Raw genomic sequence first — 17,477 nt, 5'->3', positions numbered from 1 at the left:
AAACTTAGAATATTCAAGAACCTATAAAATTGTGGATCTGGCATATTTGGTGGAAACTCATTCTATACACGAATAAATAAAATTAAGAATTCTCCTATTTGGTTGAAACTTAGCATATAGGAAAATCTATAAAATTATGGATCTGTTCTAATTGGTTGAATTTAGTATACACAAGAACCACGAAAATTAAGGATTGTAGTATTTGGTTGAAGCGTAGCATATACAAGAACATACGAATTTAGGGTTTTGTTCTATTTTGAAACTTAGCATGTACAAGAACCTACGAAAATATGGTTCTGTTCTATTTTGTTGCATTTAGTATATACAAGAATCACTACAATTAAGGATTGTCCTATTTGGTTGAAGCTTAGCATGTGCATGAACCTACGAAATTAGGGTTTTGTTCTATTTTGAAACTTAGCATGTACAAGAACGTATAAAATTGTGGACCTGGCCTATTTGGTGGAAACTCATTCTATGCACGAACCAATAAAATTAAGAATTCTCCTATTTGGTTGAAACTTAGCATATTGGAAAATCTATAAAATTATGGATCTGTTCTAATTGGTTGAATTTAGTATACACAAGAACCACTAAAGTTAAGGATTGTAGTATTTGGTTGAATCTTAGCGTGTACAAGAACATACGAAATTAGGGTTCTGTTCTATTTTGAAACTTAGCATGTACAAGAACCTACGAAATTAAGGTTCTGTACGATTTTAAAAATTAGCATGTACAAGAACCTATGTAATTATGGATCTGTTCTATTTGGATGAATTTAGTATACACAATAACCACAAAAATTAAGGATTGTCCTATTTGGTTGAAGCTTAGCATATACAAGAACCTACAAAATTTGTGTTCTGTTCTATATTGAAACTTGGCATGTACAAGAGCCTATAAAGTTGTTTACGTGTTCTATTTGGTTGAAATTCATTATATACAAGGACCAGTAAAATTAAGAATTCTCCTATTTGGTTGAAACTAAGCATATAGGAAAATCTATAAAATTACGGATCTGTTCTAATTGGTTGAATTTAGTATACACAAGAACCACTAAAGTTAAGGATTGCAGTATTTGGTTGAAGCTTATCATGTACAAGAACCAACGAAATTAGTTTTGTGTTCTATTTTGAAATATAGCCTGTACAAGATCCTATCAAATTGTGGATCCGATCTATTTGCTTGCATTTAGTATATACAAGAAAAACTACAATTAAGGATTGTCCTATTTGGTTGAAACTTACCACATGGGAAAATCTATAAAATTATGGTTCTGTTCTATTTGGTTGCATTTAGTATATACAAGAATCACTACAATTAAGGATTGTCCTATTTGGTTGAAGCTTAGCATGTACAAGAACCTATAAAATTGTGGATCTGGCCTATTGGGTGGAAACTCATTCTATGCACGAACCATTGAAATTATGAACTCTCCTATTTGGTTGAAACTTAGCATATTGAAAAATCTATAAAATTATGGATCTGTTCTAATTGGTTGAATTTAGTATACACAAGAACCACTAAAGGTAAGGATTGTAGTATTTGGTTGACGCTTAGAATATACAAGAACCTACGAATTAAGGTGTTGAACTATTTTGAAACTTAGCATGTACAAGAACCTACGAAATTAGGGTTCTGTTCTATTTTGAAACTTAGCATGTACAAGAAGCTATAAAATTGTGGATCTAGCCTATTGGGTGGAAACTCATTCTATGCACGAACCAATAAAATTAAGAATTCTCCTATTTGGTTGAAACTTAGCATATAGAAAGATCTATAAAATTATGCATCTGTTCTAATTGCTTGAATTTAGTATAAAAAAGAACAGCTAAAGTTAAGGATTGTAGTATTTGGTTGAAGCTTAGCATATACAAGAACCAACGAAATTAGGGTGTTGTTCTATTTTGAAACTTAGCATGTACAAGAAGCTATAAAATTGTGGATCTAGCCTATTGGGTGGAAACTCATTCTATACACGAACCAATAAAATTAAGAATTCTCCTATTTGGTTGAAACTTAGCATATAGAAAAATCTATAAAATTATGGATCTGTTCTAATTGGTTGAATTTAGTATACACAAGAACCACTAAAGTTAAGGATTGTAGTATTTGGTTGAAGCTTAGCATATACAAGAACCGACGAAATTATGGTTCTGTTCTATTTTGAAACTTAGCTGCACATGAACCTAAAAATTATGGATCTGTTCTATTTTGTTGCATTTAGTATGAACAAGAATCACTACAATTAAGGATTGTCCTATTTGCTTGAAGCTTAGCATATGCATGAACCTACGAAATTAGGGTTTTGTTCTATTTTGAAACATAGCCTGTACAAGATCCTATAAAATTGTGGATCCGTCCTGTTTGCTTGCATTTAGTATATACAAGAATCACTACAATTAAGGATTGTCCTATTTGGTTGAACCTTATCATGTACAAAAACCTACGAAATTAGTTTTCTGTTCTATTTTGAAACTTAGCATGTGCAAGAACCTATAAAATTGTGGATCTGGACTATTGGGTGGAAACTCATTCTGTGCACGAACCAAGAAAATTAAGAATTCTCCTATTTGGTTGAAACTTAGCATATAGAAAAATCTATAAAATTATGGATCTGTTCTAATTGGTTGAATTTAGTATACACAAGAACCACTAAAGTTAAGGATTGTAGTATTTGGTTGAAGCTTAGCATATACAAGAACATACGAAATTAGGGTTCTGTTCTATTTTGAAACATAGCCTGTACAAGATCCTATAAAATTGTGGATCCGTTCTGTTTGCTTGCATTTAGTATATACAGGAATCACTACAATTAAGGATTGTCCTATTTGGTTGAAGCTTAGCATATACAAGAACATACGAAATTAGGGTTCTGTTCTATTTTGCAACATAGCCTGTACAAGATTCTATAAAATTGTGGATCCGTTCTGTTTGCTTGCATTTAGTATATACAAGAATCACTACAATTAAGGATTGTCCTATTTGGTTGAAGCTTAGCATGTACAAGAACCTACGAAATTAGTTTTCTGTTCTATTTTGAAACTTAGCATGTACAAGAACCTATAAAATTGTGGATCTGGCCTATTTGGTGGAAACTCATTCTATACACGAATAAATAAAATTAAGAATTCTCCTATTTGGTTGAAACTTAGCATATAGAAAAATCTATAAAATTGTGGATCTGTTCTATTTGGTTGCATTTAGTATATACAAGAATCACTACAATTAAGGATTGTCCTATTTGGTTGAACCTTATCATGTACAAGAACCTACGAAATTAGTTTTCTGTTCTATTTTGAAACTTAGCATGTGCAAGAACCTATAAAATTGTGGATCTGGCCTATTGGGTGGAAACTCATTCTATACACGAATAAATAAAATTAAGAATTCTCCTATTTGGTTGAAACTTAGCATATAGAAAAATCTATAAAATTATGGATCTGTTCTATTTGGTTGCATTTAGTATATACAAGAATCACTACAATTAAGGATTGTCCTATTTGGTTGAACCTTATCATGTACAAGAACCTACGAAATTAGTTTTCTGTTCTATTTTGAAACTTAGCATGTGCAAAAATCTAAAAATTATGGATCTGTTCTATTTTGTTGCATTTAGTATATACAAGAATCACTACAATTAAAGATTGTCCTATTTGGTTGAAGCTTAGTATATGCATGAACCTACGAAATTAGGATTTTCTTCTATTTTTAAACTTAGCATGTACAAGAACCTATAAAATTGTGGATCTGTCCCTTTTGGTGGAATCTCATTATATACAAGGACCAGTAAAATTAAGAATTCTCCTGTTTGGTTGAAACTTAGCATATAGAAAAATCAATAAAATTATGGATCTGTTCTAACTGGTTGAATTTAGTAAACACAAGAACCACTAAAGATAAGAGTTGTACTATTTGGTTAAAGCTTAGCATGTACAAGAACCCACGAAATTAGATTTGTGTTCTATTTTGAAACATAGCCTGTACAAGATCCTATAAAATTGTGGATCCGATCTATTTGCTTGCATTTAGTATATACAAGAATCGCTACAATTAAGGATTGTCCCATTTGGTTGAAACTTAGCATGTTCAAGAACCAACGAAATTAGGGTTTTGTTTTATTTTGAAACTTAGCATGTACGAGAATCTACGAAATTTGGGTTCTGTTCTATCTTGAAACTTAGCATGTACAGGAACCTAAAAATTATGGATCTGTTCTATTTGGTTTCATATAGTATGTACACGAATCACTACAATTAAGGATTGTCCTATTTCGTTGAAGCTTAGCATATACAAGAACCTACGGAATTAGGGTTCTGTTCTATTTTGAAACTTAGAATATTCAAGAACCTATAAAATTGTGGATCTGGCATATTTGGTGGAAACTCATTCTATACACGAATAAATAAAATTAAGAATTCTCCTATTTGGTTGAAACTTAGCATATAGATAAATCTATAAAATTATGGATCTGTTCTATTTGGTTTCATATAGTATGTACACGAATCACTACAATTAAGGATTGTCCTATTTCGTTGAAGCTTAGCATATACAAGAACCTACGAAATTAGGGTTTTGTTCTATTTTGAAACTTAGCATGTACAAGAACCTATATAATTTTGGACCTGTTCTGTTTGGTTGGATTTAGTATATACAAGAATCACTACAATTAAGGATTGTCCTCTTTGGTTGAAGCTTAGCATATACGAGAACATACGAAATTAGAGTTCTGTTCTTTTTTTGAAACTTATTATGTACAAGAGCCTATAAATTTGTGGAACTGGCCTATTTGGTGGAAACTCATTCTATGCACGAACCAATAAAATTAAGAATTCTCCTATTTGGTTGAAACTTAGCATATAGAAAAATCTATAAAATTATGGATCTGTTCTAATTGGTTGAATTTAGTATAAACAAGAACCACTAATGTTTAGGATTGTAGTATTTGGTTGAATCTTAGCATGTACAAGAAACTAAAAATTATGTATCTGTTCTATTTGGTTGAATTTATTATATACAAGAATCATTACAATTAAGGATTGTCTTATTTGGTCGAAGCATAGCATTTACAAGAAGACTCGAAATTAGGGTTATGTTCTATTTTGAAACTAAGCATGTACAAGTACCTATAAAATTGTTTATCTCTTCTATTTGGTTGAAATTCATTATATACTAGGACCAGTAATATTAACAATTCTCCTATTTGGCTAAAATTCATTATCTACCAGAACCAGTAAAATTAAGAATTCTCCTATTTGCTTGAAACTTAGCATATAGAAAAATCTACAAAATTATTGATCTGTTCTAATTGGTTGAATTTAGTATACACAAGAACCACTAAAGTTAAGGATTGTAGTATTTGGTTGAATTTTAGCGTGTACAAGAACATACGAAATTAGGGTTCTGTTCTATTTTGAAACTTAGCATCTACAAGAACCTATGTAATTATGGATCTGTTCTATTTGGATGAATTTAGTATACACAATAACCACAAAAATTAAGGATTGTCATATTTGGTTGAAGCTTGGCATATACAAGAACCTACGAAATTTGTGTTCTGTTCTATATTGAAACTTGGCATGTACAAGAGCTTATAAAGTTGTTTACGTGTTCTATTTGGTTGAAATTCATTATATACAAGGACCAGTAAAATTAAGAATTCTCCTATTTGGTTGAAACTTAGCATATAGGAAAATCTATAAAATTATGGATCTGTTCTAATTGGTTGAATTTAGTATACACAAGAACCACGAAAATTAAGGATTGTAGTATTTGGTTGAAGCGTAGCATATACAAGAACATACGAATTTAGGGTTTTGTTCTATTTTGAAACTTAGCATGTACAAGAAACTACGAAAATATGGTTCTGTTCTATTTTGTTGCATTTAGTATATACAAGAATCACTACAATTAAGGATTGTCCTATTTGGTTGAAGCTTAGCATGTGCATGAACCTACGAAATTAGGGTTTTGTTCTATTTTGAAACTTAGCATGTACAAGAACGTATAAAATTGTGAATCTGGCCTATTTGGTGGAAACTCATTCTATGCACGAACCAATAAAATTAAGAATTCTCCTATTTGGTTGAAACTTAGCATATAGAAAAATCTATAAAATTATGGATCTGTTCTAATTGGTTGAATTTAGTATACACAAGAACCACTAAAGTTAAGGATTGTAGTATTTGGTTGAAGCTTAGCATATACAAGAACATACGAAATTAGGGTTCTGTTCTATTTTGAAACATAGCCTGTACAAGATCCTATAAAATTGTGGATCCGTCCTGTTTGCTTGAATTTAGTATATACAGGAATCACTACAATTAAGGATTGTCCTATTTGGTTGAAGCTTAGCATGTACAAGAACCTACGAAATTAGTTTTCTGTTCTATTTTGAAACTTAGCATGTACAAGAACCTATAAAATTGTGGATCTGGCCTATTGGGTGGGAACTCATTCTATACACGAATAAATAAAATTAAGAATTCTCCTATTTGGTTGAAACTTAACATATAGAAAAATCTATAAAATTATGGATCTCTTCTAATTGGTTGAATTTAGTATACACAAGAACCACTAAAGTTAAGGATTGTAGTATTTGGATGAAGCTTAGCATATACAAGAACATACGAAATTAGGGTTTTGTTCTATTTTGAAATTTAGCATGTACCGGAACCTAAAAATTATGGATCTGTTCTATATTGTTGCATTTAGTATGTACAAGAATCACTACAATTAAGGATTGTCCTATTTGGTTGAAGCTTAGCATATACCAGAAACTACGAATTTAGGGTTCTGCTCTACTTTGAATCTTAGCATGTACAAGTACCTACGAAATTAGGGTCCTATTCTATTTTGAAACATAGCGTGTACAAGAACATACAAAATTAGGGTTCTGTTCGTTTCTGAAACTTAGCATGTACAAGAACCTAAAAATTATATATCTGTTCTATTTGGTTGCATTCAGTATGTACATGAATCACTACAATTAAGGATTGTCCTATTTGGTTGAAGCTTAGCATATGCAAGAACCTACAAAATGTGTGTTCTGTTCTATTTTGAAACTTGGCATGTACAGGAGCCTATAAATTTGTTTATGTGTTCTATTTGGTTGAAGTTCATTATATACAAGGACCAGAAAAATTAAGAATTCTCCTTTTAGGTTGTACCTTAGCATATACAAGAACCTACGAAATTAGGGTTTTGTTCTATTTTGAAACTTAGCATGTACAAGATCTTATAAAATTATGGGTCTGCTCTATTTGGTTGCATTTAGTATATACAAGAATTACTACAATTAGGGATTGTCCTATTTGGTTGAAGCTTAGCATGTACAAGAACCTACGAATTTAGGGTTCTGTTCTATTTTGAAACTTAGCATGTACAAGATCTTGTAAAATTATGGGTCTGTTCTATTTTGTTGCATTTAGTATATACAAGAATCACTACAATTAGGGATTGTCCTATTTGGTTGAAGCTTAGCGTATGCATGAACCTACGAAATTAGGGTTTTGTTCTATTTTGAAACTTAGCATGTACAAGAACGTATAAAATTGTGGATCTGGCCTATTTGGTGGAAACTCATCCTATGCACGAACCAATAAAATTAAGAATTCTCCTATGTGGTTGAAACTTAGCATGTACAAGAACCAACGAAATTAGGGTTTTGTTCTATTTTGAAACTTAGCATGTACAAGAACCTAAAAATTATGTATCCGTTCTATTTGGTTGCATTTAGTATATACAAGAATCACTACAATTAAGGATTGTCCTATTTGGTTGAAGCTTAGCATATGCAAGAACCTACGAAATTAGGGTTTTGTTCTATTTTAAAACTTAGCATGTACAAGAACCTATATAATTATGGACCTGTTCGATTTGGTTGCATTTAGTATGTACAAGAATCGCTACAATTAAGGATTGTCCTATTTGGTTTAAGCTTAGCATATACAAGAAGATACGAAATTAGGGTTCTGTTCTATTTTGAAACTTAGCATGTACAAGAACGTATAAAATTGTGGATCTGGCCTATTTGGTGGAAACTCATTCTATGCACGAACCAATAAAATTAAGCATTCTCCTATTTGGTTGAATCTTAGCATATAGAAAAATCTATAAAATTATGAATCTGTTCTAATTGGTTGAATTTAGTATACACAAGAACCACTAAAGGTAAGGATTGTCCTATTTGGTTGAAGTTTAGCATATGCATGTACCTACGAAATTAGGGTTTTGTTCTATTTTGATGAAACTTAGCATGTACAAGAACGTATAAAATTGTAGATCTGGCCTATTTGGTGGAAACTCATCCTATGCACGAACCAATAAAATTAAGGATCCTCCTATGTGGTTGAAACTTTGCATATAGAAAAATCTATAAAATTATAGATCTGTTCTAATTGGTTGAATTTAGTATACACAAGAACCACTAAAGTTAAGGATTGTAGTATTTGGTTGAAGCTTAGCGTGTACAAGAACATACGAATTTAGGGTTCTGTTCTATTTTGAAACTCAGCATGTACAACAACCTAAAAATTATGTATCTGTTCTAATTGGTTGACTTTAGTATACACAAGAATCACTACAATTAAGGGTTGTCCTATTTGGTTGAAGCTTAGCATATGCAAGAACCTACGAAATTAGGGTTTTGTTCTATTTTAAAACTTAGCATGTACAAGAACCTATATAATTATGGACCTGTTCGATTTGGTTGCATTTAGTATGTACAAGAATCACTACAATTAAGGATTGTCCTATTTGGTTTAAGCTTAGCATATACAAGAAGATACGAAATTAGGGTTCTGTTCTATTTTGAAACTTAGCATGTACAAGAACGTATAAAATTGTGGATCTGGCCTATTTGGTGGAAACTCATTCTATGCACGAACCAATAAAATTAAGCATTCTCCTATTTGGTTGAAACTTTGCATATAGAAAAATCTATAAAATTATAGATCTGTTCTAATTGGTTGAATTTAGTATACACAAGAACCGCTAAAGTTAAGGATTGTAGTATTTGGTTGAAGCTTAGCATGTACAAGAACCTACGGAATTAGAGTTCTGTTCTATTTTGAAACTTAGCATGTACAAAAGCCTATAAATTTTTTTATGTGTTCCATTTGGTTGAAATTCATTATATACAAGGACTAGTAAAATTAAGAATACTCCTATTTGGTTGAAACTTAGCATATAGGAAATCTATAAAATTATGGATCTGTTGTAATTGGTTGAATTTAGTATACACAAGAACCACTAAAGTTAAGGATTGTAGTATTTGGTTGAAGCTTAGCGTTTACAAGAACATACGAAATTAGTTTTCTGTTATATTTCGTAACTTAGCATGTACAGGAACGTATAAAATTGTGGATCTGGCCTATTTGGTGGAAACACATTCTATGCACGAAAAAATAAAATTAAGAATTCTCCTATGTGGTTGAAACTTTGCATATAGAAAAATCTATAAAATTATGGATCTGTTCTAATTGGTTGAATTTAGTATACACAAGAACCACTAAAGTTAAACATTGTAGTATTTGGTTGAAGCTTAACGTATACAAGAAGATACGAAAGTAGGGTTCTGTTCTATTTTGAAACTTAGCATGTACAAGAACGTATAAAATTGTGGATCTGGCCTATTTGGTGGAAACTCATTCTATGCAAGAACCAATAAAATTGAGAATTCTCCTATTTGGTTGAAACTTAGCATATAGAAAAATCTATAAAATTATGGATCTCTTCTAATTGGTTGAATTTAGTATACACAAGAACCACTAAACTTAAGGATTATAGTATTTGGTTGAAGCTTAGCGTGTACAAGAACATACGAAATTAGGGGTCTGTTCTATTTTGAAACTTAGCATGTACAAGAACCTAAAAATTATGTATCTGTTCTATTTGGTTGCATTTACTATAACAAGAATCATTACAATTAAGGATTGTCCTATTTGGTTGAGGCTTAGCATATGCAAGAACCTACAAAATTTGTGTTCTGTTCTATTTTGAAACTTGGCATGTACAAAAGCCTATAAATTTGTTTATGTGTTCTATTTGGTTGAATTTCATTATATACAAGGACCAGTAAAATTAAGAATTCTCCTTTTAGGTTGTACCTTAGCAAATACAAGAACCTACAAAATTAGGGTTTTGTTCTATTTTGAAACTTAGCATGTACAAGATCTTATAAAATTATGGGTCTGTTCTATTTGGTTGCATTTAGTATATACAAGAATCACTACAATTAGGGATTGTCCTATTTGGTTGAAGCTTAGCATGTACAAGAACGTACGAAATTAAGGTTTTGTTCTATTTTGAAACTCAGCATGTACAAGAACCTAAAAATTATGGGTCTGTTCTATTTGGTTGCATTTAGTATATACAAGAATCACTACAATTAAGGATTATCCTATTTGGTTGAAGCTTAGCATCTACAAGAAACTACGAATTTAGGGTTCTGTTCTACTTTGAAACTTAGCATGTACAAGTGCCTACGAAATTAGGGTCCTATACTATTTTGAAACTTAGCATGTACAAGACCATACAAAATTAGGGTTCTGTTCGTTTTTGAAACTTAGCATGTACAAGAACCTAAAAATTATGTATCTGTTCTATTTGGTTGCATTTAGTATGTACAAGAATCACTACAATTAAGGATTGTCCTATTTGGTTGAAGCTTAGCATATGCATGAACCTACGAAATTAGGGTTCTGTTCTATTTTGAAACTTAGCATGTACAAGAACGTATAAAATTGTGGATCTGGCCTATTTGGTGGAAACTCATTCTATGCACGAACCAATAAAATTAATCATTCTCCTATTTGGTTGAAACTTAGCATATAGAAAAATCTATAAAATTATGAATCTGTTCTAATTGGTTGAATTTAGTATACACAAGAACCACTAAAGGTAAGGATTGTAGTATTTGGTTGAAGCTTAGCATGTTCAAGAACCTACGGAATTAGAGTTCTGTTCTATTTTGAAACTTAACATGAACGAGAACATATAAAATAATTTATCTGTTCTATTTGGTTGAAATTCATTATATACTAGAACCAGTAAAATTAAGAATTCTCCTAATTGGTTGAAATTCATTATCTACCAGAACCAGTAATATTAAGAATTCTCCTAATTGGTTGAAACTTAGCATATAGGAAAATCTATAAAATTATGGATCTGTTCTAATTGGTTCAATTTAGTATACACAGGAACCGCTAAAGTTAAGGATTATACTATTTGGTTGAAGCTTAGAATATACAGGAACCTACGGAAATAGGGTTTTGTTTTATTTTGAATCTTAGCATGTACAAGAACCTATAAAATTGTGGATCTCGCCTATTTGGTGAAACTCATCCTATGCACGAACCAATAAAATTAAGAATTCTCCTATGTGGTTGAAACTTTGCATATAGAAAAATCTATAAAATTATAGATCTGTTCTAATTGGTTGAATTTAGTATACACAAGAACCACTAAAGTTAAGGATTGTAGTATTTGGTTGAAGCTTAGCGTGTACAAGAACATACGAATTTAGGGTTCTGTTCTATTTTGAAACTCAGCATGTACAACAACCTAAAAATTATGTATCTGTTCTAATTGGTTGACTTTAGTATACACAAGAATCACTACAATTAAGGGTTGTCCTATTTGGTTGAAGCTTAGCATATGCAAGAACCTACGAAATTAGGGTTTTGTTCTATTTTGAAACTTAGCATGTACAAGAACCTATATAATTATGGAACTGTTCGATTTGGTTGCATTTAGTATGTACAAGAATCACTACAATTAAGGATTGTCCTATTTGGTTGAAGCTTAGCATATGCATGAACATACGAAATTAGGGTTCTGTTCTATTTTGAAACTTAGCATGTACAAGAACGTATAAAATTGTGGATCTGGCCTATTTGGTGGAAACTCATTCTATGCACGAACCAATAAAATTAAGCATTCTCCTATTTGGTTGAAACTTTGCATATAGAAAAATCTATAAAATTATAGATCTGTTCTAATTGGTTGAATTTAGTATACACAAGAACCGCTAAAGTTAAGGATTGTAGTATTTGGTTGAAGCTTAGCATGTACAAGAACCTACGGAATTAGAGTTCTGTTCTATTTTGAAACTTAGCATGTACAAAAGCCTATAAATTTTTTTATGTGTTCCATTTGGTTGAAATTCATTATATACAAGGACTAGTAAAATTAAGAATACTCCTATTTGGTTGAAACTTAGCATATAGGAAATCTATAAAATTATGGATCTGTTGTAATTGGTTGAATTTAGTATACACAAGAACCACTAAAGTTAAGGATTGTAGTATTTGGTTGAAGCTTAGCGTGTACAAGAACATACGAAATTAGTTTTCTGTTATATTTCGTAACTTAGCATGTACAGGAACGTATAAAATTGTGGATCTGGCCTATTTGGTGGAAACACATTCTATGCACGAAAAAATAAAATTAAGAATTCTCCTATGTGGTTGAAACTTTGCATATAGAAAAATCTATAAAATTATGGATCTGTTCTAATTGGTTGAATTTAGTATACACAAGAACCACTAAAGTTAAACATTGTAGTATTTGGTTGAAGCTTAACGTATACAAGAAGATACGAAAGTAGGGTTCTGTTCTATTTTGAAACTTAGCATGTACAAGAACGTATAAAATTGTGGATCTGGCCTATTTGGTGGAAACTCATTCTATGCAAGAACCAATAAAATTGAGAATTCTCCTATTTGGTTGAAACTTAGCATATAGAAAAATCTATAAAATTATGGATCTCTTCTAATTGGTTGAATTTAGTATACACAAGAACCACTAAACTTAAGGATTATAGTATTTGGTTGAAGCTTAGCGTGTACAAGAACATACGAAATTAGGGGTCTGTTCTATTTTGAAACTTAGCATGTACAAGAACCTAAAAATTATGTATCTGTTCTATTTGGTTGCATTTACTATAACAAGAATCATTACAATTAAGGATTGTCCTATTTGGTTGAGGCTTAGCATATGCAAGAACCTACAAAATTTGTGTTCTGTTCTATTTTGAAACTTGGCATGTACAAAAGCCTATAAATTTGTTTATGTGTTCTATTTGGTTGAAGTTCATTATATACAAGGACCAGTAAAATTAAGAATTCTCCTTTTAGGTTGTACCTTAGCAAATACAAGAACCTACAAAATTAGGGTTTTGTTCTATTTTGAAACTTAGCATGTACAAGATCTTATAAAATTATGGGTCTGTTCTATTTGGTTGCATTTAGTATATACAAGAATCACTACAATTAGGGATTGTCCTATTTGGTTGAAGCTTAGCATGTACAAGAACGTACGAAATTAGGGTTTTGTTCTATTTTGAAACTCAGCATGTACAAGAACCTAAAAATTATGGGTCTGTTCTATTTGGTTGCATTTAGTATATACAAGAATCACTACAATTAAGGATTATCCTATTTGGTTGAAGCTTAGCATCTACAAGAAACTACGAATTTAGGGTTCTGTTCTACTTTGAAACTTAGCATGTACAAGTGCCTACGAAATTAGGGTCCTATACTATTTTGAAACTTAGCATGTACAAGACCATACAAAATTAGGGTTCTGTTCGTTTTTGAAACTTAGCATGTACAAGAACCTAAAAATTATGTATCTGTTCTATTTGGTTGCATTTAGTATGTACAAGAATCACTACAATTAAGGATTGTCCTATTTGGTTGAAGCTTAGCATATGCATGAACCTACGAAATTAGGGTTCTGTTCTATTTTGAAACTTAGCATGTACAAGAACGTATAAAATTGTGGATCTGGCCTATTTGGTGGAAACTCATTCTATGCACGAACCAATAAAATTAATCATTCTCCTATTTGGTTGAAACTTAGCATATAGAAAAATCTATAAAATTATGAATCTGTTCTAATTGGTTGAATTTAGTATACACAAGAACCACTAAAGGTAAGGATTGTAGTATTTGGTTGAAGCTTAGCATGTTCAAGAACCTACGGAATTAGAGTTCTGTTCTATTTTGAAACTTAACATGAACGAGAACATATAAAATAATTTATCTGTTCTATTTGGTTGAAATTCATTATATACTAGAACCAGTAAAATTAAGAATTCTCCTAATTGGTTGAAATTCATTATCTACCAGAACCAGTAATATTAAGAATTCTCCTAATTGGTTGAAACTTAGCATATAGGAAAATCTATAAAATTATGGATCTGTTCTAATTGGTTCAATTTAGTATACACAGGAACCGCTAAAGTTAAGGATTATACTATTTGGTTGAAGCTTAGAATATACAGGAACCTACGGAAATAGGGTTTTGTTTTATTTTGAATCTTAGCATGTACAAGAACCTATAAAATTGTGGATCTCGCCTATTTGGTGAAACTCATCCTATGCACGAACCAATAAAATTAAGAATTCTCCTATGTGGTTGAAACTTTGCATATAGAAAAATCTATAAAATTATAGATCTGTTCTAATTGGTTGAATTTAGTATACACAAGAACCACTAAAGTTAAGGATTGTAGTATTTGGTTGAAGCTTAGCGTGTACAAGAACATACGAATTTAGGGTTCTGTTCTATTTTGAAACTCAGCATGTACAACAACCTAAAAATTATGTATCTGTTCTAATTGGTTGACTTTAGTATACACAAGAATCACTACAATTAAGGATTGTCCTTGTTGGTTGAAGCTTAGCATATACAAGAACCTACGAAATTAGAGTTCTGTTCTTTTTGTGAAACTTAGCATGTACAAGAACCTATAAAGTTGTGGATCTTGCCTATTGGGTGGAAACTCATTCTATACAGGTACCAATAAAATTAAGAATTCTCCTATTTGGTTGAAACTTAGCATATAGAAAAATCTACAAAATTATGGATCTGTTCTAATTGGTTGAATTTAGTATGCACAAGAACCGCTAAAGTTAAGGATTATACCATTTGGTTGAAGCTTAGCATATACAGGAACCTACGGAATTATGGTTCTGTTCTATTTTGAATCTTAGCATGTACAAGAAACTAAAAATGATGTATCTGTTCTATTTGGTTGAATTTAGTATATACAAGAATCATTACAATTAAGGATGGTGTTACGGCGCGCTAGACGGTCAGTGTGACGTACCTTTCGGTCTGACCGCCGACGCCTATCTCTCATCAAACTGACCTGCAGTAACCTAAGGAACCACCATAAACCGAATCTTTTCAACTTAATTTCGATTCATACAAATATTATTCGGTTTATGGATGGTCATTTGAACAGTCATTAGGTTTATTGCACTCTCTTGTTAATTACGGGGAAAGCAGATGTGTCCCGTTAAATGGCGGGTTTTTCCCAAGAACAAGGACACCCATGAGCCAAATATGCAGGAGACTTTCTCCTCGCATTATGTGTATTAATATTGGCTAAAAACCAATGGGCATCGCGGATCGTTACCCTCACTATTCTACCTAAAGGTGTGAACAACGAATCCGCGTCCTTGGTTCAGCAAGGGTACACCCACATCGAGCTTTCCTCCTAAACAAGACGAGATGGGTCAATCACTGTTCTACTGTTCTTCAATCAATCAAGTCGACTGCTCTTCTACTCCTCAGACAGTCAAGTAAACTGTTCATCTACCACGCAGACAGTCAAGTCTCTGCTCTTCTACTAAGCAGACAGTCAAGTCTCTGCTCTTCTACTAAGCAGACAGTCAAGTCTCTGTTCTTCTACCAAGCAGACAGTCAAGTCTCTGCTCATCATTCGGCAAACCAGTCAAATACAATTCTAGCCACCGAGGCAGTAACTTCAATTCACGCCAACGAGACAGTCGATTCTTGGCGTCAACATACTTCGGACGGTTCTTGCACTCATTCGGCAAGCTAGTCTAATAGTTTCACACGATATCGGGATTCATCGCGTTAACCGGTATCCATTACAACATATTTCTATATACGTTCCAAGTGTTGTGAAAAGTGGCGAAATAAATAAAAATATATAACTGACGACTACAGTTATTTCAATATAACCACCCCTATTGTCGTAACTGAAATCAGGGGATCGCCCTGCTCGCGGTGTCGATCCGTAGATCGTAACGGGAATTTACGACTCCCGTTGACGCGAATAACGGAGACGCGTCTCCCCGCGACTGGACGAACAAACAGATGGTCTTATTTGGTCGACGCTTAGCATGTACAAGAACATACGAAATTAGCGTTTTGTTCTATTTTGAAACTTAGCATGTACAAGAATCTACGAAATTAGGATTCTGTTCTATTGTGAAACTTAGCATGTACAAGAACCTAAAATTTATGGATCTGTTCTATTTTGTTGCATTTAGTATATACAAGAATGACTACAATTAAGGATTGTCCTATTTGCTTGAAGCTTAGCATATGCAAGAACCTACGAAATTAGGGTTTTGTCCTATTTTGAAACTTAGCATGTACAAGAACCTAAAAATTATGGATCTGTTCTATCTGGTTCCATTTAGTATATTCAAGAATCACTACAATTAAGGATTGTCCTATTTGGTTTAATCTTAGCATATACAAGAACCTACGAATTTAGGGTTCTGCTCTACTTTGAAACTTAGCATGTACAAGTACCTACGAAATTAGGGTCCTATTCTATTTTGAAACATAGCGCGTACAAGAACACACAAAATTAGGGTTCTGTTCGTTTCTGAAACTCAGCATGTACAAGAACCTAAAAATTATGCATCTGTTCTATTTGGTTGAATTTAGTATGTACAAGAATCACTACAATTAAGGATTGTCCTATTTGATTGAAGCTTAGCATATACAAGAAGGTACGAAATTAGGGTTCTGTTCTATTTTGAAACTTAGCATGTACAAGAACGTATAAAATTGTGGATCTGGCCTATTTGGTGGAAACTCATTCTATGCACGAACCAATAAAATTAAGAATTCTCCTATTTGGTTGAAACTTAGCATATAGGAAAATCTATAAAATTATGGATCTGTTCTATTTTGTTGCATTTAGTATATACTAGAATCACTACAATTAAGGATTGTCCTATTTGGTTGAAGCTTAGCATATATAAGAACCTACAAAATTTGTGTTCTGTTCTATATTGAAACTTGGCACGTACAAGTACCTACGAAATTAGGGACCTATTCTATTTTGAAACATAGCGTGTACAAGAACACACAAAATTAGGGTTCTGTTCGTTTCTGAAACTAAGCATGTACAAGTACCTATAAAATTGTTTATCTGTTCTATTTGGTTGAAATTCATTATATACTAGGACCAATAATATTAACAATTCTCCTATTTGGCTGAAATTCATTATCTACCAGAACCAGTAAAATTAAGAATTCTCCCATTTGCTTGAAACTTAGCATATAGAAAAATTTATAAAATTATGGATCTGTTCTAATTGGTTGAATTTAGTATACACAAGAACCGCTAAAGGATTGTCCTATTTGGTTGAAGCTTAGCATATGCATGAACCTACGAAATTAGGGTTTTGTTCTATTTT

The sequence above is a fragment of the Bombus pascuorum genome, unplaced genomic scaffold (genome assembly GCF_905332965.1).
Source record: "Bombus pascuorum unplaced genomic scaffold, iyBomPasc1.1, whole genome shotgun sequence".
In the NCBI taxonomy this organism is placed as follows: domain Eukaryota; kingdom Metazoa; phylum Arthropoda; class Insecta; order Hymenoptera; family Apidae; genus Bombus; species Bombus pascuorum.
This window is presented reverse-complemented; position numbering follows the sequence as displayed.